Here is a 26260-nt window from a genome sequence, read left to right as displayed (position 1 = left end):
CACATCTCCAGAGTCCCATTAAGTATCTTTCAAACTCAGACTGAGTTGTTCATAGTGCCTAGACCTAGCCAGTTTTAACAAAATCTGTCCCATCAGAGATTCTCCTCACTTTACATTGCAACGTTGACATCCCATGAGTCACATTAACATGACAATAACTGTGACATATGAAACTATGAAATATTTAGTTATGTTCCCCTAAGAATGAAAAGGAAAATAATTACCTAGAGGAGAAAAATATGGCACATTCTTTTTTTTTTAATCTCCAGACAAAAAGTAAAACTCATGCTCTGGACAAAGCTAGCTTTACTAATCCAGTGAAGAATTTCAGGGGAGTAAGACACAGCTCCACAGTCAGGTTGATATAATTTTTGAACTGTCATTTGTTTATTTCAGGACCTATGATTCAATTGGCATGAGAAAGTCGGAACGAGAGTGGAAGAAAAATGGTGGAGAATATTTAAGTAAATATCAAGAGAGGCAGAAATAGAAGTGATATTATCATCAGGGTATATTACAGAAGACTTGGATAGAATAAGAAACTAGACGAGTTCAAGAAACAGATCACAAGTCTGTCAAAGAAAGCATAGTAATATGGTAATTATGGGAAAGTTCAGTTAGTCCCACATCAGCCAGAGCTTCCACTCTGCCAAAAGGAGGGTAGCTAATAATTTACTTGCCTTAATGATAACTTTATCCTTCAAAAGATAAAGGAACCAACAAGAGAGAATTCTATTCTGAATCTGATTCTCAACAAGTATAAACTGGTTGCTGCAGGGGAAATGATGGAAATTTTGAGGAAAAATTACCATTCCACCTTAGAATTTATCACAGAGGAGAAAAGAAAATCCTGGCATGGTCTGACATGCACCTAAGATTAGGGGAAAGTAGATTTCAAAGGATTTGCAGGAAAAATACAAAGGATTCAATGACTGAAATTCTGGAAGGGAGCCCAGGAGGGATGGGAAACTTTGAAGAAATTCTGAAGACATAAAGAGAAATGATCATATGCAAGGGAAAGGGGACCTTTGTCTAAAAATGGCAAAGTGGATGTACTTGGAATTATCCAACATGTACAGAAGATGGAAGTAAGAGTGGATAACAGAGTGAATATAGGAGCATGACATGATCCCTAAAGAATCGTGTCAAGAGTACTAAAGGTCTAACTAGCTGGGACTTGCAAGGAAAGCTAAGGGTAGCATAGAACAGACAGAGGGAACACATAGTTACTCAACTTATTTTACTTTCTATTTTCCCAATAGGAACAGTCTTTGGACTAGAAAAGCCAGAATAAAAATGGCTAATGGGGAGTTAACAACCAAGATAAGTAAGGAGATAGTAGGAGAGCAAATAGCTGCCCATGATGAGTTCAAGTCCCCAGACCTGCCTGAAGTACAGCATCGGGTCCTGAAAGAATAGATAGGTGTGATCACTGCATCAATGTCTGTGACCTTTGAAAGATCATGGAAGATTGAAGAGGCACTTCAGAACTGGCAGATGACTGTTCAGTTTTCCAAAAAGGGAGGAGAATGGAGTCTGGAGATCATAGGCTATTGAGTTTGGCTTGGATTCTGGAAAATTGTAGAATATATTATTTAAACAATGGTGAGTGAACATATTGAAAAAGAAGCAGTTGTCACACAGATCCCACATGAATTTTTATCAAGAACAGATCATTCCAGACTTAATTTGTTCCCTTTTTTGAAAGGCTTGCTAAAATAATAGACCCAGGGAACGCTTTAGCTATTTGCCTTAAATTTTAGCAAAGCACTGGATAAAAGTCACTCTATCCTGAATTCATTTTCTTTTTTCCCAAACCCTCCATTCTTCTTACCATCCTCCTAGTCAGCCAGGCTCACAACTTTGGTATCATCCCAGAATCTTCACTTCCTCTCACACACCCCAATCCAATCTGTTGTCAAGGCCTGTCATTTTCACCTTTGCAATATCTCATATAAGCCCCTTTCTCTTCCCTACTGCTACCACCATGGTACAGGCTCTCATCACTTCACAAATCTTATTAGTTGCTCTCCCTACTACAGTCTCTCTCCACTCCCATCCATACCACACTCATCTACCAAAATAATCTTAAAGTACAAGTCTGACCATGTCATCATCATCGTTATCATCATCAACAACACACACACACACACACACACACACACACACACACCTTTTCAGTCTTCTTAAACCTTATTACTTACTCAGTGATCTGGCGACATTGGCCTCCTTGCTGTTCTTCCAACAAGACGCTCTCATCTCTCTGCCCCACACATTTTCACTGGCTCTGTACCACACTGGGAATTCTCTCTCTCCTCATTTCTAGCTCTGGATTCCTTCAAATCCCCAGCTAAAATCACACCTTTTACAGAAAGCCTTTCCCAAACTCTCTTAATTCTAGTGCCTTTCATCTGTTGATTATTGACAATTTACCCTGTTTATAGATTATTTTTGTACATAGTCATTCACACGTTGTCCCTCCCACTGAACTCCTTGAGACAAGGACTGTCTTTTTTCTCTCCTTGTATTCTTGTATTGTGCTTATAAGGCACAGTGCCTAACACATACTAGGTATTCAATAAATGTGTATTTACTAATTGACTTTAATTATGAAAAAGAGAAATGGACTAAACAATTGTACAATTAGGTGCATTCAGACCTGGATGGATGGTTGACAGAATAGTTCAACTTTTAATGGTGCAACAATACACAATGGTTCAATGCCGATTTGAAACAAAGTCTCTAGGAAATCTGTACTTATCCCTGCACTATTTTAAATGCGCACCAATTACTTCAATAAGGCATGATGCCATCAAATTTAATGATGAAACAAAGCTTGGATATGTAGCTAACTCATTGGATGACAGAATTGGGATCCCAAAAGGTTGAATCTAATAAGTTGAATTTAGTAGGAACAAATGTAAATCTGGGCTTAAATATCAACTTCATGAATATACCACATGAGAGATGTGGCTAGACAAAATTTGTCTAAAAAGAATATCTGCACGTTCAAGCGGTCTATGACCTAAAAGTGAGTGAGTATGATACGGCAACTGAGAAAGATCACGGAAATTCAGACTTCATTTGTAGGTGTGGTGTCCAGTGCTAGGGAAGTGATCAGCCCTAAAGGGAATCACTCTGCCCTAATTAGAAAACATCTGAAAGATTGCATTTAGTCCTTTGTCCCCAAATCAAGGGAAAAATTAATAAACTAAAGAGCATCCAGAAGGCAAATTGGTAAACTTATCATGAAATTATGTCATCTGTCCATCTGTTGAAGGAACTTGACATTTTTCGCTTAGAGAAGACTTAGGCAAGAAATGATAGCTTTTTTCAAGTATTCAAAGAATTACCCCATGAAATTATTATTCTCATTTTCCCCAGAAGTCAGAATTAGCAGCAGGACATGGAAGCAAGGTGACGTCTATAGGTTTTGTCTAAAGAAAAGGCTCCTAACAACGATTGCTGTCCAACAGGTTGAATGGACTGTCTGTCTCTTTCACTGAGGCTTTCATGAAAAAACTGGATGAAGCCTTGTCAAATTGTTATAGAGAGGGTTCTTGTCCAGGTAAGGGTTGGACTAGCTACCCTTCAAATTCTGAGATTCTGTATATTGAATTGAATGGATAGATAGGGGGAGTGATAGTTTAGGTATGGTCCTGCTTGGAAGGAAGAGGTTGGACTATATATTCTGAAGGTCCCTTCCTACTATTTGAATCTATATTTCACTGTGTCATGCTGCTTCTCAATTTCCCCTAGTTGTTTGGTCACTCCAGGATAGGGTTCAAATCATGACTATTTTTTGCCCACTCAGTATTTTGAAAAGCATTGCATTGAATTTCAACGAGTGGCCAAAGAGCCATGGGATGATTACTGGGATATACTGGGATATAATGGGATTACATGGGATGATACCTCTGTCACCCTGGGAAGAATTTGTGCTTATTGGTTGCAGACTAATCTACATCCTACTTCAGAACTCATAAGACAAATAGTCTCCTCAGGGCTTTTACTAAATAGACTTCAACTTGATAGTCTAGCCAAGAGTTTTTCAATAGCCTAGTGACTGGCAAGGAATGGAATCTAACCCTGCCGTGTTTAGTCAGCATTCATCTTGTAGGTTCTGGCCCCACCTCCTTCCCCCTCCAGGAAAACATATGGTGAGAGCTGGGTTGTTTTACTTTTTAAGAAACCCCTTAAGGAAAAACAAACTTTTTTTCTAAATTGAAGACTTGCAGTAAACTCTCCTTTCTGTTCTCTGAGAAAGCACTTCAGAACTTGACTTCTTGTATCCCATAGGACTAATCAATTCTATAAGAGGAGGAACTGCAATAGCTAGATTTTCTATTTTGAGCAGTCAACTCTTATGGGTTTGTGTGCCCAGGTGTGTGTGGGCGGGGGTGGGGCAGGGAGTAAAGTAGGGGGTTGTGTGCATACGGGTATATTTATGATTTAGTCATCAATAGCTGATGTGCTAAAGAGTCAAAAACTCTTTCCAAAACATGGCAATATTATTAACATCATTGGAAGGAGAGATGAAACTTTTGGCCCCAGAAATGACAGGTGTTTGTTCTCATAGCTCCCCTCCTGTCAGTACTCCCCAAATACTAAAAAGAACCATGTGTGTTGGCTTTGGGGTCCAAGGTGGGTTAAACACATAGTAAGATCTATGAAAAATGTAGGGGTAGTTGGTTGTATTGTCCTTTGCTTCCTTTGTCTCTCTTGAACAAAAGAAGACACATTCAGGATCCAAAGAGTGGAGGGCAGTCAAGCATCATACTGGGAACATGTATACATTTGTAATTAGCACAACTATTAAATATGGAGAAACAGATTATTGGCCTCAATTTTGTCCTGGATTTTATAAGGGTGTGTGTGTGTGTGTGTGTGTGTGTGTGTGTGTGTGTGTGTGAGAGAGAAAGAGAGAGAGAGAGAGAGAGAGAGAGAGAGTGAAGCATTTGTCATATATCAATTACCCATTTTCTTTTTACATATGCAGAACTCTAGTACCAACTTTGATTTTTTTATTTCAAGAGGACTAAAGTTAAAACAAATACCTTCCCTTTTCCTGTTCATTTAACTTCTCCTCCAAATGTTTGTAAATAAACACAGTTTCATTTCTGTTGGCTACTAATTTAACTTGACTTTTTAGGAAATAAAAAGTCAGAATCAGATGTTTCTGCCTTAATCAAACTGGCTGGGATTGTCACCCGTTGGGTTTGCTGGCAGTGAAATTCAGCCCCCAGGCTTACCCTGATTTACCTTCTTTGTATCTGATGGGATGCCACATGGAAGAAGAATTAGATTTGTTCTTTTTGGCCCTGGGGGGAGAAAATGAGGGGCAACAAATAGAAGTTTCAGAGGCAGATGTCAGTTCTATATAAGGAAAAACTCTCTGATAATTACAGTTGTCACAAAGTGGAATGAGTTGCCTTGGAATGTAGTGATTTCCCTTTCACTGGAGGTTTTCAGGAGGTCAGGTATGGATTGGACTGAATGGCCTATAAGGTCCCTCTTACATTCTAGGATTCTTACAGCTCTCCCTCACTTAAATCTAATTCATTTGTATGTCATGGCATCACCTCCCTGATGTCATGGTCCCTTTCAAGAATGAAGGACAAACAGCAGCAACCTGGCATAGTGGATAGATGAGCAGCTAGGTGGAGCAGTTGATAGAGCACTTGACCTGGAGTTAGGAAGACTCATCTTCCCGATTCATCTGAGTTCAAATCTGACCTCAGATACATCCTAGCTGTGTGACCCTGGGCAAGTCACTTAACCCTGTTTGTCTTAGTTTCCTCATCTGTAAAATGAGCTGGAGAAGGGAATGACAAACTATTTCAGTACCTTTGCCAAGAAAACCTCAAATGGGTTCGCAAAGAATTGGACATGACTGAAACAGCTGAACAACAGTAAAAATAATGACTAAGAGCTTGGAGTCAGAAAGACATGAGACTGAGTCCCGCCTCTAATCCATATTAGCCGTGTGACCGGGCAAGTCTCCTAAACTCTCAGTGACCTGAAACAACTCTCTTACAGGGATGGGGAACCTGGGGCCTCAAGGCCACATGTGGCCCTCTAGGTCCTCAAGTGTGGCCCTTTGACTTTTCAGTCACACTTGAGGACCTAGAGGGCCACACATGGCCTCGAGTCCCCACGTTCCCCATCCCTTAGACGCAGTCTAAGACTATAACTTATCAGTACATTGCTGATGTGAATTGGTAGAGGGATTTCACATGAATCAACCAACAAAAATTCATTAAGCATCTACTATGTGTCAGACACTGTGTTCAGCACTGGGGATTCTCAGACCAAAAAAGCAAAACAAGAAATTAAAGATCTATAGTCATATGAAAAAAATGCTCTAAATAAGATAAAACAAAACATAACAAAAAAAACCACTTTCTGCCTTTCAACACCAAGATTCTCTACCCTGATGAAATCATTGGTCTGGACCAGTGGCAAGGTAGAGTGGGGAAACCAGAAACACAAATGCCTTCTAATGGGGAAATACACAGAAGATGGGAAAAGCAATTTAATAAAATTTATAAAATCCTATTTTATGAAAAAAATCTCTAGGTCCCAGTAACATGTAGGATATAATATACCAAAAAAAGTTTAGGAGATTTTTATCTGATATTTAGGGGCTTAGAAGCATTTTAAAATGCTTTTTTTCAGAGTGAAAACAGAAAATCAAAGAATATGTGTGAATAAAATAAAATGACTGCCAGCTTAATAAGCCATTAGCAGTTTATCTCATTCTCCGTTTAGTCTCTATTTAGAGTAAAGGCTTCCCAGCCTATGTTTGTTAATCGGTTCTTCAAAAATGCAATGTTAGGTAAAAGAATGTTATGGGGGGCACAAACAAGCTTCCTTCTCTCAGGTGCTCTCTTCTCCCTTACAGAGACTACAGGGAACTCAAAAATATGTCCTACAAATGTGGAGAATCCAGAGTTGTAAATAGCACGGTCAACTGGGAATTTACCCCTAGGGGACTGAAATCCAGGCGTTCAGGTATACTTCCTCTCCTCAGAGAGCCACTACTTCTTCTTAACCATGGTGGGCTCTAGGTAGCAAAAGACTGAGAGATGGAAAACCACTATGGAAAGGAAAGGCAACCCTTTATTTTCCCCAGACTGTCACCCCATGAGGGTTGTGTCACTATACTTCTCTCCTAATCCCACCTCTCCCTATGCTGATTCTACCTAACCAAGGACTATCCACAACACCCACCCTGAGGACCCATGCTATATAGGATGCCTGGAATTAGTAGGGATGGCAGAGTGTCAGTCTCTTGTTCAACTGACTTTATCCTGGATGCCAGAATAATTCCTATTTATGGCTTTGATAGAATCTCATAGAGTTTTCTTATTAAAACCCCTAATACTAGCATCAATTCATTGAAAAAAAACCACGTAAGTCAGAACATAGACCAACTACTTGCCACAAATAATCTCATGCCAATTCCCTGTTCACTGCTGGGCTACCAACCCCAGGCTTCATAGGTCATCATTCCTTTCAGGCTCTATGCACATTAATCTCTTATCTTCAAGCACCTACACAGAAAGTCCCTCCCTAGTGAACTCCACTTTCAGTCTCAATTTTCTCCCTCTTTCTCTCTCCAGTACATAGACCAGTCCTCTTAGCCAAACTCTACTCCTGCTTCCTAAGCTCTTTATCAACAGACTTTTCCTGGATTACTCTTTCCTCTTGAGAACATTCTGCTTTCAGCTCTTCTTGTCACATACACAAGGGCTAGTTTCCTGCAAGATATGTCTAATAGTAGTGCACAGAATATTTTTCAATGACCCTTAAATGTGCCTGGAGACATAACTGGTTGCTGCAACCAGCTGGGTGACCTTGATACCTTCCATTATAGATGTTTGCTTTCTCCCAGCATTCTAACACCATGTTGAGAGAGGGAGAGGAGGGGGAGAGACAGAAACAGAGACAGAGACACAGACAGAGACAGAGATGTTTCCGGGATGCCTGAATTCAAACCATAAGCACATAAAACTTGTCTTTACAGAGACCTGGGACCATAACAGAGAATCAAAGTACCAGTCCTGAGGGGAGTAGAGTGGGCTGGGGGTGTGGAACTTTGGAATAGGTTAGCTTGGTTGGGCTACATAGGTGTTCTAAAGGGTTGCTATGGTTGCCTGCAAGCTAGAGCCATGGGGAATAAGAAATGGGCACGTTTTGGAGACACGGTTTTGTTTGTAAGTTCCTTTCCCCTCCTCTGGCTTGGCAAGAACATGAGCCCCCACACAAAGGAACAGGAAGCCACAAAAGCGATTGTGGAGCTGATCACCTTTCCAACACCCAGGCCTCGAGTCTGAGGAGAGACAAGATGTGACCAGGGGCTTTAACCACCTCCCAAACAGGAGGAGGGCCTACACTGAACCACATTGTGCTGGATTCTGCGGCAGACCAGTTATGGCATTTAACTTCCTGTCAGAATGCATCAAGTGGATTATGGACATGCTAGAAGGCTCTCTACCAAGGGACCACCCCCAGTTTCTTCTTGATTTAAAGAACAAATCCACTTTCTCCATTCCTTTTGAAAGCAATGATCCGGCTTGTCTCTGGCATTCAGCTAGCTGTGTAACATCATAGCAAGTTGGGGTTTTGATATAATATATCAATGATGTGGTTTCAGAACAACAAGTGATATGCCTGAACTATTACTGTTTTCATCAAAAGATTGTGTCACTATGTATTGACTTTCCTTTGTTTTGGTTACTATCCTGGTAGAAGACTTTAACTGGCAACTGCTAGGGTTGACAGAGGTAGAGTGAAGTAGTGATGCCCTTAATACAAGATATGGACAAATGGTGAGGGCTACCATCTTGATGGGGCATGTGCTCTTCGAAAAGAATTCTGAAGAGTAAAGATTGCCTTTAGTTTGGGGATTTTTTTTCTTTTTGTGTGAGACCTTTTTCTAATAATGTGAGAATCAAATCAGATAACGTACGAACAATACTTGTGCGAACTTTCCGGGGCTATTCTTTTTGGCCAGTCCTCAGATGGGCCGAAGGCTATGCAGCGCTGCTTGACACTGATTACTTGCTAGCCTACAAGTCACATTTAAGAGTGATGAAGCTTTTTACTGGATGCTACCATCTGACTTTATCTACAGCTTTTTCTCATGGCGACAACTGCTCTTTTCACTCCTAAGATATATACATAGGGGGCAGGGGAAGCTTTTTAAAAATTACTTCAGATTAAATCTCCTCACAAGATGTATGAATCACAAGCTAATATCTGCCATTCTCTATTGTCTTCTCTCCAAGAGTGATGATCCAATGACCCATCTAATCCAGATTTATTAACATCTTTTCCCCAAGCAAACCCACATTTTCCTGTTGCAAATAGCTCCAATATTCAATGAATTTACTTGCTTATTTTAAGGGGTTTCACACTGGGATGCTCCATAAGAAGCATCTTGTTTTCGTGAAGTACCCAGGGACAACATTATGTTTTCCTCAATTATAGCAGAATACAAACAGTTTCAACTCCCAAACAGCAGGGGGGAAACAGGAATACTCGATTCAGATTTATTTCTCTCTGGCAGGACTTCTTAAGACCAAGAATTAGAAGAGAGATGTCTTTAAGCCAAACCATCTTTACGTCTGTTTCATTGGACCTGGAAGCTGAAACAAATACAGCTCCAAAAGCCAATGCCTCCCACGCTGACCCTGGGCATCTAACTCCAAATCCTTCAGCCTGAATATACTGGTTTCAGCACAGGTTATATTTTGCAGTCTCTCCTGGGGAGGCGGGGATAGGAGTTTGGTGGGGGGGGGGGATGAACAGGGCTATGTAACCACCAAATTACAAAGACATCTATTCACTGTAGTAACCCAAAATCACTTTTGCCCAGAGCAACTTGTCCAATTATTAAGTCAATTGTAGAAACTGCACCATTGAATATGACTTTTTAGACAATACAGTCTATACTAAGCTGAGGGTAACTATATGCACATGGGCACCAATATCCGCTCCCAAGAATTCCGTCCTTATTACAGTTCAAAATGATGTTAAAGACCAGCTGTTATCCACACAAGGTTGGTTATAATGAGGTTTGTGTGGACCTTACATGAGTTACAAGCATGTTATACAAATTACCCCAAAGATCATATTGAATTAAGCCTTAATACACTTTCCCCCAGAACTATACTAGAATAATTGAATTTTTCCATAGGACTCCAGTCCTCTACTCTCTCCAGCATCTGTGAACACCTGTGAAGTGTAATTCCCTGAGGGTTCATTGCTTATACATCCTAAGACCATGGTGGAATTTTCTAAATGAAAGCTTATTGGATACCTAGAATTCATGTTCAGCCCATTTTGAATCTCATAACTTTTCAGAAATGATTGAATAATTTACTGCAAGTCTCACCAATATCAATTAATAATTATTGAGCATGCATAATTACTGATGCACAATCGTTTGATTTGCTGAATAAAGTAGGTTTTTTTATTTCTATTCATCCACTTGTAAACATGTTCTGCTCCATTTCTAATGACATGGAACTACACAAGCAATTGTTGTTGTTGTGTTTGTCCTTCATTTTTGAAGAAGACCATGACATCAGGGAAATGATGACATAATTTGAAATTGACTTTGATTTGAGTGACGTAGGGGTGTGCAAAGTCACCAGCTTCACTTTCTTCTCCAGAGCCGTCTGGGTCCAGCAGCCAGATATTCATCAGATGACTGGAGATGGCCCAGGATGCAATGGGAGACCCTGACCCTTTTAGGCTAAGTCCTGTTCAGATTTTCATTTTGAGTGAGGTAACGCCCATTCGGTGAATAGGCCTCTTAAAGAAGTGAGTCAAGGGGTGGCCCCTTTAATTAAAAAAAAAATAAATCAAACTAGGAGGGGAAGACCCTCAGGGTTGCTGCTGGTCAAAAGAGAAACAGTCAATAGTAACACAAGCAATTGTCTCTTGTTCAAAGCAAATACCTGCCTGCTTATGTATAGACCAGTAGGCAGTAGCCTAGATGAATGCATTTTCCTACCCACTGGTTTCTCTTCTTTCAATATTTTCCCCCACAGTCCCTTCTCCATACTATTTACTTGCCTAAATTTAATCTTACAAAAACATCCATTTCATCACTCTTTTGTTTATAAAGATAAAATCTTGTAATAATTCTAAACTGCCTACATAAAATAATCCAGTCTTGAGCCTGGTATTCAAGGTCCCATCCTATGCATCCAAATTTATTTCCCACTATCACCAATATTGCCCAGTCACATCTCCCTATCCTATACCTGTACAATTCATTTTTAAAAAATGTAAATATAGAAATTTACATTTATCCCTATGAATTTCAGTTTATTCCAGTGGTTCTTTTTTTAATACTAATTTTAACATGAGGAATTTTTTTGAACTCTCTACTGGTAGAAAAAAAGCATAACTTTTTCTTACTTTATTTCATCATTCCATACACCTAGGTTCCTGACTTTGTCATCTCATATATTAGGTTTCCTCCTAGATTCATATGACTGGTTAAACACATCATCTGTTCCTTCACGTAAATCATTATATCGTATGAATCATAATAAAAATGATGAAAAGACATTGTAAACAGTGTGCTATCACACTTTGCTAGAGAGCTCCATACAGATTGATATTAAGTACTCTTCTTTGGGACCAGTTGTTCAACCAGTTCAGAATTCACCCAACTGTATCATTATCCACCCATTTCTTTCCATCTCTGTATATTAGGTGTTCAGAAATGCTTGCTGGATGAATCAGTGAATGATCTGCAAATTGAATATGCAGCTTGTCAGATTTCTTTGTAACAGCAATGAGTTTGAGGTTATCAACTGCTAAGTCAATATGTGAAATATTTTATTATAACATTTCTAGAATAGAGGAACTATGGAAAATGCCCCCAAGTGCAAGAACTTTCTATCATCCACATCTTTCCCCAACCTACCTCATTTTGTGTCAAATACTTTTTATTTAGGCTTTTAAAAAAATAAATATTCTCTGAAATAATTATTAGCATTATTAGTGACAGGTCTGAGATTGGAAAGAGGAAAAAAGTGACCAAAATCATGTTTCAGGTTATCCGAAAGATTAACAGATAACTCTGAAATATGATGGTAGCATCCTGAAGAACACTTCTTTGTGGAAACATACTAATGTGCCCCTTCTCCTTCCTTTTAGAAATAGCAAGAAAGCATTTTAAATTATCCTGGTCCAAAGTATTTGGATTATTTTGGATGAAGAACGTTATTAGTCTTTTAATTCAGTTTCAAAACAATGTGCTGCTCCCTTCTATCCAGGCCCACCATAGAAAAAATTCTTCCTTGAAGTAATTGAGGCAAGGGCATAGTGCCTTTGATTAATTCACTTTCAGGGGTAATTATTAGGCTAAGAGAAGGATTAATTCACTTTCAGGGGTAATTATTAGGCTCTTTGACCAATGGAAGCATCTCTCACCTCTTGAGTTCGCCTTTGATCGGCTGAAAAGGAGAACACTTAGAAGGCGTGGTCAAAGAAACATTGAATGGCATTAGGAAAATGAGTCTTTCAGGGGTGTGGCAAAAATAAAATGACTTGTTTGACCTAATCCAGGTGTGGAGAATCTGAGGGCCTCCAGGCCACATGGGGCCCTCTAGGTCCTCAAGTGTGGCCCTCGTTCTTTGAAGTTTGGGTTCAGCCACACTTGAGGACCTAGAGTGCCCCATGTGACCTGGAGGCCACAGGTTCCCCACCCCTGACCAGATCTCTATATCTGTATTTTATCTTGTGGAACTTTGTCTGCTGTCAGAGAATGCTATATCTGTACCTCCAAAACAGCTTGTAAGGGAGAGGTTTAGAGTTATTATGTGTCTCTGTCAATCTTTGGTTCACTGTCTTTGCAGAGATACTTAGATTACAATAATCGAAAGTAATACAAATGATTTCTAGAAGGCTTGTGCCTAAATCTCAAAGTACAGAATTTTCTTTTCTGTCTTCAAATGTCACAGACAGTACCTGGAACATAGTAAGTACTTAATAAATGTTTGTTGATTGATTGGTTGGTTCATCAATTTGGCCAAAATGCTGTTACTGGTCTTAAGAGTAAATACCTCTTTTCTCCCTCTTTAAAAGACAAAGCTTTTTCAAATAACTATTGAAAGAACCTGTTTGTCTTGTATTTATATTTCTTTTTTTAACATTTTATTTTTTTCAATTGTATGTAAAAACAATTTTTACATTCATTTTTAAAAACTTTGACTTCCAAATTCTTTCCCTCCCTCCTTTCCCCTCTTTGAGAAGGCAAGTAATTTGATATAAGTTATACACATGCCGTCATGCAAAACATATTTCCATGTTAGTCATGTTGTGAAAGAAAACAGAGACCAAAAAAACCCACCAGAAAAATAAAGAAAGTTTAAAATAATTTCAATCTGCATTCAAACCACATCAGTTCTTTCTCTGGAGGTAGATAGCATTTTTTCATTGTAAATCCTTTCACCCCTTTCCTTCTCAAAAGTGTTTTGCTTCTGACTATCACCTCCCCCTATCCACCCTCTGTTCTATCACCCCTCCCTTTTCTGACCCCCCTCTTTCTTCCTCTCCTACTTCCCTGTAGAGTAAGATAGATTTCTATACCAAACTGAGTGTGTATGTTATTCCCACTTTGAGCAAATTCCAAAGAAAATAAGGTTCAAGCATTGTCCACCACCTTACCCCAGCATCTTCCCTATAAAAGCTCTTTTGTACCTCTTTCATGTGAGATAATTTACCCACATTCTACCTCTCCCTTCCCCTTTCCCCCAGTACATTCCTCTTTCTCAGCCCTTAATTTTATTCTTTTGTATATCATCCCATCATCAACTCACACCTGTGCCTTCTATGTATATATCCTCCTTCTAACTGCTCTAGTAATAGAAAGTTCTTAGGAGTTACAAGCATCATCTTCCCATGTAGAAATGTGATCAGTTTAACCTTATTGAATCCCTTATAATTTCTTTTTCAGGTTTATCTTTTTACACTTCTCTTGAGTCTTGTATTTGAATGTCAAATTTCCTATTCAGTGCCAGTCTTTTCATTAGGAGTGCTTGAAAGTCCTCTATTTCATTAAATATCCATTTTTGCACCAAAAGAATATATTCAGTTTTGCTAGGTAGGTGATCCTTGGCTATAATCCTACCTCTTTTGTCCTCTGGAATATAATATTCTAAGCCTTCAGATCCTCTTACATAGAAGCTACTAAATCTTGTGTTATCCTGACTGTGGATTTGCACTATTTGAATTGTTTCTTCCTGACTGCTTGTAAAATTTTCTCCTTGACCTAGGAGCTCTGGAATTTGGCTTTAATACTCCTGGGAGTTTTCATTTTGGGATCTCTTTCAGGAGGTGATCAGTGGATTTTTTCCATTTCAATGTTATGCTCTGGTTCTAGACCATCAGGGGAGTTTTCCTTGATAATTTCTCAAAATATAATGTCTGGGCTCTTTTTTGGATCATGGCTTTCAGGTAGTCCAATAAGTCTTTAATTATCTCTCCTAGATCTATTTTCCAGGTCAGTTGTTTTTCCAATTAGATACTTCACATTTTTCTTTTCTTTTAATGTTTCTTGATGTCTTATGTAGTCATTAGCTTCCATTTACCCAATTCTAATTTTTAAGGAATTATTTTCTTCAGTGAGAATTTGTAACTCCTTCTCTGTTTGGCCACTTTTTAAGGAGTTCTTTTCTTCAATTAATTTTTATACATCTTTTTCAATTTGGCCAATTATACTTTTTAAATTCTTTTCTTCAGTGGATTTGTGTGCCTCTTTACCATTTGGCCTATTCTATTTTTAAGGGTTTATTTTCTTCAGTATTTTTGGTGCTTCCTTTACCAAGTTGTTAAATCTTTTTCCATTATTTTCATGCATTGCTCTCATTTATTTTTCCCAGTTTTTTCTCTACCTCTCTTATTTTATTTTTAAAATCCTTTTTGAGCTCTTCTAGGAATTTTTTTTGGGCAGAAGACCAATTCACATTTTTATTTGAGGCTTTAGATGTAGCTGTTTTAACATGGTTGTGTTCTTCTGAGTTTGTGTTTTGATCTTCCCTGTCATCATAGTAACTTTCTATGGTCAGGGTTTTTGTTGTTGTTGTTGTTTGCCCATTTTTCCAGACTATTTCTTGACTTTTAACTTTACGTTAAAGTTGGGCTCTGCTCCCAGGGTTAAAGAGGCACTGTTCCAAGCTTCAAGTTTTTTATGCTGTTGTTTTCAGTGCTAGTTCTTAAGTTATCAATTCTTCCAAGGTAGTATGATCTAAGGAGAGGCATGTACACTGGTCTCCTGGTGTCTGCTCTGGTCTGTGAGTGACCATAGGTACTCTTTTCCACCCTAGTGTTCAGGGTCTCAATTCCTTCTAGTGCTCCTCCTTGCTCTGGGACTGCAATACAGAACCACCTATGGGCAATGCAACAGATTCCTGCTTCCAATGCCAGCAAACAGTCCTCTGTAATCTCCTTTTGACCAGTTGTCCCACTCCCTTACCATCTGTGGGCTCAGAGCTTTGGAAGCCCCTGCCACTGATTCACTTACCCCCAAGGCCTGCTGCTGGCTTGCTGGGGTACAGCCTGCACTGAGCCAATCTTCACTCAACTGGACTTCAATCCCAGTTTAATGAGACAGACCTTTCCTTATAAGTTGTCTTGGGCTAGAAAATTGCTTCAGCCCATCCTTTTGATGCACTTCAGAATTCTTTTTGAGGTCCTATTTTAATGTTATTTGGAGGGGATTGGGGGAAAGCTCAGGAGAATTGCTGCCTTCACTCTGCCATCTTGGCTCAACCTCACATATTTATATTTCTAAATATAATACCACCTATGTATAGATGTTGGTTCCTTAATCGTTATAGCTACAAGATGTCATAAGTTCTATAAAAACACTTTCAAATGCTTCAAAGATGCTTCCAAGGCAGAAATTAAAATGCATGCGTCCCTGGTTGCCAGAGATGAATTTAAAATTTGCCACCCACTTATTATTAGCTTATTCCCTATCCATGCTGCAAATCCTATTTTTATGGGGCTACTATATAGAACCAAATTAATATATTTTCTTAATTCTTTAAGAGAGGAAACCTGGAGTAGTAGGTAAAGAGTCAAGAAGACTTAGCTTCAAACTATGTCTACTAACTGTGTGATAAGTCACTAAATTCTGAGGCAACTCTTGAGGATTATAAGTTATCCACTTGCATTAGAGAAGGAAATTTCTGCACTTGGAATTCCCTGTAATGATCAAAGAAAAGGTCTGTTCAAGAAAAATTTTTTTTAAAATTTCTTTGTAATTTGTGTTTGTCACCATATTCTATAGGCATTTCATTATTTGTAAAGCTATTTGGAAAGGCATACACCTTTGTGTCCTTTAGGACATAGGACATAGCATCTTTTTATACAAAAATAATAGATAGCATTTATGTATCACTTTAAAGTTTTTAAAGCACTTTACACATGCTATTAAATTTGATTTTTATTGTTATGACTATTTTACAAATGAGGAAAGTGAGGCTAAGAGAGATTAAGTGACTTGTCCAGGGTCACGCCTCACTGCCAGGACATAGCATGTTAAAGTTGAAAGGAGTCTTACAGGCTATCTTGCCCAAACCTCTCATCTTAAAGATAAGGAAATGAAGACCTAGGAAAATGAAATTACATTTCTTTTCTGCCATCTATTCTGGCAGAACACCCCATCTATCATGGTATGTGTTTGTAACAATTAAATAGACAGACATTAGCAGGTGCTCACCCATCTAGTACAGTGCAGGAAAAGGTCCTTCTTTGTAGAATTTCCTGAATGCCTCAGGTATCATTGTTTTTTAAATCATAGAATTTGTTTAGAGGGGAAAGGAAGCACAAACTTTCCAACAGTGCCATGAGCTCTTTGAACATTGGATATTTATCTTTGAACACCATTTCTCCTTAGTTCACACAATCTCCCAAAGGCACAATTTGCAAATGAATGAACTCCAACATCATCTATCTTTTAATTTTCCTTTATTAAACTATCCATTAAAATTTTAATATTGAACATTAATACAACTAATTAAGCTTGCTTTTTTTACCATATACATTCATATTTAATGATTTCAATTCAGGAAGCTTAGGTGGCATAAAATAGATAAAATTCTGAACTAGGAATCAGAAAAAAACTGAGTTTGGAGAAGTATCAAACTTTGGGGCTGCTAGTGGCCACAAAATGAGTGCAGACTGAATCAGATTAAAATCTAATTGGCAAATTTTTAACAAAATAAATGAAAATACAATACAATGGACATAATGTCAATATATGGTTTTCTAAGCCAATATGTAACCCATCTCTTTCTATGTGAGTTTTATACCACTGATTCAAGTGTTTTCAGATGGCACTGAGAAAGTCCTCTCCAACCGGTTCTGAATGTCCCATTTTCCTTTATGGACGATCCTTTACAGGAGAAAATCCTTTATCAAATCTTGCCTCAGACATGTACTTGCTGTGTGACCCTAGATAAGTCTCCTAAATCATTCTCTGCCTCAATTTCATCTTCTATAAAATGAGGCTAATAATAGCGCCTACCTCACAGGATCATTGCAAGGATCAACTGAAATTGAGATAAAATATGTAAAGTGCTTTGCAAACCTTAAAGTACTTTAAAAGTTTGTCATGATGATAATGATGATGTCATTGAACGTCATATTCAGTCACTCAACGCCTCATCACGTTTTTTTTCGTTTACCATTTTATTCTCATTCACTTTCCCTCTTACGAGGTTGTAGTTATTTTGATGCTGTTCATTATATACAATTTTTCATAGCTAACCAACCAACAAGCATTTCATAAACAAATGATGAGCAGAGTGAAAACAGATAAGGGGACAAATATGAGAGAGGCAAAATTAGAAAGGCTTTTAATTGATTGGTTAAGAGGAAGGGTGCGAGGAGAGAGACTGAAGAGTCCAGGATAACTCTGAGGTTGTAAACCTGGGTAACTAGAAGGATGGTGGTGCTCTCACTAGAGACAGGAAAGTCTGCTCAGGAGGGACCTTAGGACAGGATGCACATAATAAGTTTCTTTTTAGACAGGTTGAATTTGAGATACTTATGTGAAGCTGTCCGACAGGAAGATAGCAATGCTGTAAGATATTCCTCATACCTGGCGTTAACTGTGCATTTCATTTAACCATTCCCCCATTTTTGAATATTCAGTTTGCTTCAAGGTTTTGCCCACAATTTAAAATAATCTTGTGAAAATGTTTATATATCTATATGTTGTCAGTAGCTTTTTTGTTTTTAATAATGATTATATAATTTTTAACTCATCCACACAGATTAATCTCTAAAAACATCCTAGTAGCAATGAACGAACAACCTACCAGCTTTGAGTTTTATTTTTTTAATTATATTCCAAATGTGAAGCTGTACCTCAAAGTTTTTTTTTTAATTTGTATCTCTTTGATTATTCATAGAGCTGAACATTCTTTCAAGTGATCATTACTGATTTGTTTCCTGACTTAAATGTGATCCATTCCTATCTCCTTTATGTTTTCACAATTAATTTCAGTAGCAACGTTTCAAATAGACCAAAGCTAATGAGCCAGCAGTTACCTAAAATGTTTATCTTTGTTTCCCTGAAATGGTTCCATATACTTGGAAAACTCAAACAAAGCTAATTACACAACAAATAATGTTGTACTGATAACGCATCTAAGTTGTGGTCTTCATCCAAGATGATGTTGTCTTATCCAAGCCCCTTAAAAGAACAAATTTCAACTTCAAATTTTAATAATAAAATCTAAAAACTTTGAATTTCAGCAAAAGTTAGGTTTCATTCAATTGTGAAATCGTGTCTTAAGGTAATTGCTATAGTTTGAAGAAGAGAAGGGAAGGGGAGGGGAGGGAAAAGGAGGGAAGGGGGGAATGGGAGAGGAGGATGAGAGGACAGGAGAGGAGAAGAGAGGAAAGGACAGGAGAGGAAAGGGAGGAGAGCAGAGAATAAACAGAATCTTAGAGCTGAAACATCTTGGATATCTTCTAGTCGATTGTATGTCATAAGTCCCCTAGTCTAATTTATACCTAAACACATTTTTCTATGACATACTGAGCAGGTGGTCACCCATCCTTCCACTTGAAGATCTCTAGTATCTTGTGAGGTAGTTGATCACATCGTTGTATTGCTCTGATTATTATGAGGTTTTGCTATGCATGAGGTTGAAACCTGCTCCTCTATAACTTCCACCATGGCTCCTAGTTTTCCCATCTAATGCCAAGCAGAGCTAATCTTCTGATGATAGTACTAAAACCATTTGAAGACAGTTAGCTATTTCATTTAGCCTGGCCCGCTCTAAGATCCAAACCAAGAGTGGAGCTCAGCGTGGGACAGCTATGGATTTTCCAGGGTGGCAGTTGAGGTATCTCAGAACAAAGTTATCATGGCTCTTATACAATCACACTGGCAATAGGTCTGCCTCAACCAAGAAAAGCCTATCGGCAATCTATAAAACAATAACATAGGACTTCAAGGTTCGCCAAGTACTTAACAATTATCTCATTTTACCCTTCCAACAACCCTGGAAGGTAGGTATTATTTTATTGTTTCTACTTTACAGATGAGGAAACTGACAACACAGCTTTAATGACCTGCCCAGGCTTACATAGCTCATAAGTGTCTGAGGCAGAATTTGAACTCAGATCTTCCTTACTTCAGGTCTAGCCTCTCTATCCACTGGGCCGCCCATGAACAAAGCATATATCAATATGAGAGCTGGGTAACTGACTGAACACCAAAGGTTAATGAGCAGCCCTGAAAAGGGCTGCTAAGTCCTCATACCAGAGGAGCTAGTCCTCCCTTAACACTCCGTACACCCCAATTCTTACCTGCGCCTCCAAGAAGCTGTCACATGCACAGTGGCCACACCCTGGTAAAACTGCCTGGGCAGGTGGGTCAAACCAAGTTGAGGGTAACTGACAAGCCTGAAACCCATTGGTGAGTTAGGGGAATGTCTACCCCAAACATGTGAAGACTTTCCCCTGCAGAATGGGCAACTGGAGGCTATAGCAGGTATTATGGAGTGCCTAAAGCTTAGTCAGACATTGAAAACACCAGGGTCATCCATTGCATGCTAGGCCATTGCCAACGACTTTTTCTTACCACTAGACTTCAATGACTCTGGAAGAGAGAAAGAGGCTGGGGACTTTGTGCAACTCTGTCTCACTTAAGTTCGATTCATGTGCAAGTCAAGACATCACTTTGTGATGTCATTTGTTCTCTTTGAAAATGAAAGATAAACAACATATCAGTATGAGAAGGAAGACAAAAACAAAGAGAAATATGTAAAAGAAAAAGAAACAAAATAACCCATATTATTCTGTGGTTTTATAAGTATATTTGTATACATAAAACCATGCATAAAATGTATACATATGTATGTATGTGTATGTATATACATACACAAATACGCCCACGCACACACACATGCACAAATATCTTCTTAATCTCCTGGCTGTTTCTTGAGATTGACATTATTTTTACAACTTTCTCAGTGTCTAGGGTTGGGAGTAAGGATATAAAAGATGTTAAGTGATGTCACTAGCATGAAAGAAGTTAAAGTAAAGTGTTAGTGGATGTTGAACTTTCTGCCTTATAAGAACCTGGAAGCTTCAGACATTATGTGTCATGTATATCACATTCACAAGTTTATAAATATGAAATAAATATTTTATTGCATAAAATATAATAGACTAGTGAAATATGAAATAGTTCTGTAGATGTCTGGAAAGTATAAGCTATCATTTGCTATTAATTTAACATTTAATATATATTACATATATGTTTAGGATATTACATATATTTAATACATAATGAGTACATCCTGAATCAAATTTTCTCTCTCTGTTTTTTATTGAATCACTTCATCAGGAAATTACTGTCCTCTAATGACCATGACAATCCCAATACACTATAATCTTTGGCATATATAGTAGCCAGGGAATAATCCATGGTAGTGGTAATGACCTGAATTATCGGATTAGAGGCTTCGCATTTCTCTCTTTTAGTTTTAGGAATAATTATTTCCATGTGTATCCTAATCAGAATTGTAAGAACAGCTGACATACTGGTTAGGCCGTTATCATATTCAATTCGCTTCCTTGAACTTCTTAGTATAACAAATTCAGTGGACAGAGAACATTCCTTCACCCCAGTATAGATAATACTTCTCATGTGCAAAAGTGCTCAGGGTATGAAAATAACTCAGAGAAGAACCGGTGGGGAACCTGCAGCCTCGAGGCCACATGTGGCCCTCTAGGTTCTCAAGTGCAGCCCTTTGACTGAATCCAAACTTGTTTCAGTCAAAGGGTCTTACTTGAAGGCCTAGAGGACTACATGTGTCCCCGAGGCTACCACAGGTTCCCCACCCCTGAACTAGACATTAACATTTCAATATAACAAGCATTTTTTTTAAGTGCCTGTGGTTTCTAGTTTTAAATCAATCCATCTCAGTTTTGATTTTTGGAGGATTTTAAAAAATTTGCACAAGTTGACAAGTACAAATTAAGCATCTATGTGTAAAACACTATTCTTCAGAAGACTCAAAGAAATATTAGACATAATGTGCGCCTTTCTAAGGGGAGTTTAAGATCTACTTGGGGATACAAGATACTCAAGTCCACCTAAATCCTACTTAGGTTGCTATGTGGCCACACTGAGTCCCTAGTGTCTGTGCCCCAGGAGCACAACCATCATGGAAAGGATTTGACTTTAAGTGCCACCCGTCAGTATATTGTCCATAGTGCAGCCTTGTTAATTGCTCAGACGTTCGTTACCAGATTTTTGTCCGAAATAATGGAGAAGCAGTTTACCAAAAGAGTCTTTTAGATGATTAATTTTTTTTGGCTCCTGTCACTTCATTAAACAAACACCTTAAAAGTCAAATAACAAAACAAATCAAAATAACATTTCAAGACAAAGAAAGACATTGTATTCCTCACAGGCATCTTCCTCCCTAACAGGCCTAACATGTAGACCTGCCTCCAGTACAGCTATACCCTCCCAATCTGGACCTTCAGCAGCTGTCCTAAAGGCATGCTGTCCTGATGGGGGAGGCGGTGTATGAGATGATGCTTAACAGATACATCCTGTGATGATTTTGCAGAAATAACCCTCCCAACCCCCTCCTTCCTCTTACAGTTCTCTCCCTCCTCCTCCTCCTCTTCCTTCTTCTCTTCCTTCTCCTCTTCCTCCACCTCCTCCTCCTCTTCCTCCTCTTCTTCCTCTCCTCCTCCTCCTCTGAAACTATAATCAATTCAATGCTACCATCACCCCTGGAAAGGGTGAGTCAGTTGATTCTGCTATGTCTTCATTCACCATCCCAGTGGTTCCCCAGACCAAAATATCACTGGACAGCAGCACTCCCTTATATGTGCTATCTCCCCCTACTAAAATCTAAGCTCCATGAAAGTGGAGACCATCACTCTCTCTTGTCTCTTGGACTCACTTGTTCCTTGCACAGTGCCTTGTCTATAGCAAGTGCTCATTAAATTTTTTTACATTCATTCATTTAGTCAGTCAATCATTGACTAATTGATTAAACCTTCTGGGCTAACTAGGAAGCAGGAAAGTCAGAGGTGGGGGGGTTCAACTCTCCCACTACTCTGCTGCCTGCACTGCCCAAGGATCCCAAAACCCACCCAGGATGCTTGACTCTTTACACTGCTTAGATGATATGGGAGTCATCAGGTTTATTCCATCTGATGACTAATGACCCCTGGGCCTTCCCATGTGCTCTGCCACTGAATCTAAAGGTCCTCTAGTCATTACCATCCTCCACGCCTCTCCACACCCCCAGCACCATCATCTGGTATACCAATGCCCCCAATAAAGCCCCCTGGACCTTGCCATCAACTCCACTGATGTAACCTTATGACTTCCCGACCTTTCCATCTTCCCTAGAGTTGAACTTTCTTTTGTGTGTGATCTCCCCCAACTAAATGTGAACTTCTTAAAAGCAGGGACTTCTTGCTTTTTCTGTTTATGTCTCCACCACTTAGCATAGAGTAAGTGCCAAATAATGTTCTTTCTCATTCATCCCTCCACCTATTCATTGATTCATTGCCAAATTGGCCAAAAATAATTAAGTGCTCTAGAAGTTCTGAGGAAGGAGAGAACACTTCAGGCTTTGGTGGCCAGGGAAGATCTCACTGAGGAGGGTAATACTTTGAAAGGAAGGTTGAATTTGTAAAGTGAAAGTACATTCCAAGCAGGGAAATAGATTGAGAAAACTTATGGAGACAGGGATGCCCAATATGTTTGGGACCAATGAAGTTGGTTTAGCTAGCAGATGCATAGGTTCCCGAAGTGGGCAGTACATCCCCTGAGGGGCACTGGAACAATGGGGCGCCATGGCAACGGTAGTAGCTTCAGCTGCAAGTGAGGCGTGTTGAATAAAAATAAGGCAGCAGTGGAAGCATAAGGAAAGAAGAGAAGAAATTTTTTTAAAAACCGTTAGTACATGTTTCATCTGTTGTGTAACAGAGTTAAAGTCATAGTGATTACATTATTTTCCAAATAAACACACAAAATGCAAGTTATAACCAATAGGTGGTCAAGTCTGCCGACAGGTCTTAGCAAGCCAGTGTTGACAGGCAAGTGTGTGTGGTATTATAGGGAAATCCAGGATGCATCAGCAGGAATATGTGAGTGTAATGATTCATTTTCAATATGCTATTGTACAGTTACATGATGCAATATTGCATCATCAAAATTCCAATGCAGGAAAAAAACTCACAAATTTAAGATACATCATTTTTTAAAAAATACATTTTATACTTTTAAAATGACAGACTCAAATTTTAAAAAAAAAGCAACCATTAAATGGTTAAAGAAAGTAGATTTCTGGGGCAGGGGGGCAGTACTGAATAATTTTTTTAAAAGGAGGCAGTAGGCCGAAAAGTTTGGGAGCCTCTGAACTAGAGCCATAGATACGTAACAAAATAATGGCATTCTAAAGACCAGAATGAGGGCCTCTATCCACTCCCCTACTTTATGAGGCTTAGGTGAAGTGTGAGGAGACTAGAGTAATGATACTAAGAGAAGGAAGAAGTTTGGAAGAGAATTAAAAAGTGATGGTTTATATGCTTCACGTGCCCTCCCCCAGCCAAACCCAAACCTTTCATTTTAAGTGTCCCTGCATCCCCAAGCAAAAGGCAGACAAAAGAGATGGACAGCAAAAAAAGGTACGTGGTACTTTGGAGGACCTGCTTTGTCAAGGGGGGATTGATAGAAGATGAGCTAGTCAGAGATGAGATTATAGAATGGGAAAATAGAAAGATTTACTCCAAACCCTAAAGGTCAGTGAGGGTAAAAGATGTGTGTGTGTGTGTGTGTGTGTGTGTGTGTGTGTGTGTATCAAGGCCAGGGAGGGAATCACAACCAAGAAAATCTAAACTGGAAGGACAAAGAATCACTCTGTGCAAATTCAACAACTTTTTTTTTTGAAAAGACAAATAAGGCCCCAAAGCTGAGAAGGAAAAGAAAAATGTGCGCATGTGGAAGAAAGAACCAAAATGACACGGAAAAAAGCCTCCCTCCTTTCTCCAAAGTGACAGGGCTTTTAGAGCCACCCCCCAACAAATGACATACAATGCTGTCTAGAGTCGGGAGGCTGAGAGATGCTGAGGCCTGCCATGCTGGCACCACTAGGACAATGATCATTGGAAAGTTAAATCTTAGTGGGTGGCATTGGATCTCTCCGTGAACTTTTCCTTGTTGCTTTAGTCAGTTCTTCTCCCTCCCTCTTTCCCTTCACCCCCTCCCTCCCCCCAATCTTGGGAATGGGGTTTGCGGAAAGGGAGGGGAGGGGGAAGTTGACGAGTAAGGAGCTTGGGCATTCACAGCAAGCCTGAGACACTGCTCGGTTTATTTTTTTAAACAACAAACTTCCAGCCTGCCGTGGGTGCAGTGACAGAGGGCAGGCAGTTCATGAATGGGATGAGACACTGTGTCTTCACAGGAGCCCACCCACGTCGCCCTGACTTTCACAGTCCTAACTCTATTGGAGGAAATGACAGGCTGTGTGTTCAGAGACGTCACAGACTGTCCAGGAATGTGCAAGATGCCAACAGATCAGGAGGCTTTTTTTTTTAAAGGCTAGAGGCAAAATACACACACACACACACACATACACACACACACACAAAACCTTGTTCCTTTACTGTCCTTTCTATTTTCTTTTCTCCACTTCTAGTCCCTCTTTATTTTACTTCCAGAGGTTTTTTAATTCTTTTCACCCTATAGCAAAAAAAGCAGAGATTTTAAAAAAAGGCTTTCTCTCTCAGAAAGAGGGCTGAATAAACAGACTGTCAGTGAAAAGACAAACAAAACAAGAGACTGAAGGAAACAGATGGGTATCAAAACAGCCTTTCTAATTTGAGACAGAGAGTGGTATGTTAGAAGTAGTATGTGGTGAGAGGGGATGGTTTGTACCAGGAGGAAAAGGGAGGGCTGAGGGATTTGTGGGAGGTAGGCAGGCCTACCTGCTGCTGACTGATCTAGACCAGGGTGCTAGATCCTGCCTGGTCCCATTGCAAACAATGCAGCCAACTGTGAAAACTCCAAACCCCACTTAAATGAAATGAAACAAAACAAGCCCTTTATCACTCACTGTTTTTCTAGGGTTTCCCCAAACTTTGCTTCTTCCTGACTCATTCTCAATGTCTTGTTTGAAGAATTGGTGACAAGTTTATTTATTGGGAGGTTGAGAGGAGAGGGATATTTGTTCTCGTTCATTTTTCTCAAGCTTTCCCTTACTTATCCATCCAAAGTGATACATAGTTGGAAAGTCGTTTTTGCTGGCCTTTCTCCCTTTATCTGTTTAATTTTCAAATTTTCTGCAGAATTATTTTTTAAAATAATTTGCACGATATTAAGAATACTCCTTACCTCTGTCCCAAATAACTTCCCAGCTGTAGGGTCTGATAGCATTTATAATAGAAGGGGGAACACTGGTTTTTAAAATAAATTCCATCTATGGCCATGATTTAATATACTTGTATGTCACAGAATCAAATTGTACTTCTGGGCTTGAGTATGGGAGGTGGGGGTAGAGAGAGAACAAACATTTATTAAGCATCTAATAAGGGACAAGCACTATGATGAGTGCTTTACAGATTTTATCTCATGATCCTTACAATAACCCTTGAAGGTAGGTTATTGTGATCCATATTTTATAGGTAAGGAAACTAAGTGACTTGCCCATGGTCACACAGCTAGGAAGTGTCTGAG

Source organism: Trichosurus vulpecula, chromosome 1, assembly GCF_011100635.1.
Source record: "Trichosurus vulpecula isolate mTriVul1 chromosome 1, mTriVul1.pri, whole genome shotgun sequence".
NCBI classification, from domain to species: domain Eukaryota; kingdom Metazoa; phylum Chordata; class Mammalia; order Diprotodontia; family Phalangeridae; genus Trichosurus; species Trichosurus vulpecula.
Note: the sequence above shows the minus strand (reverse complement) of the source record.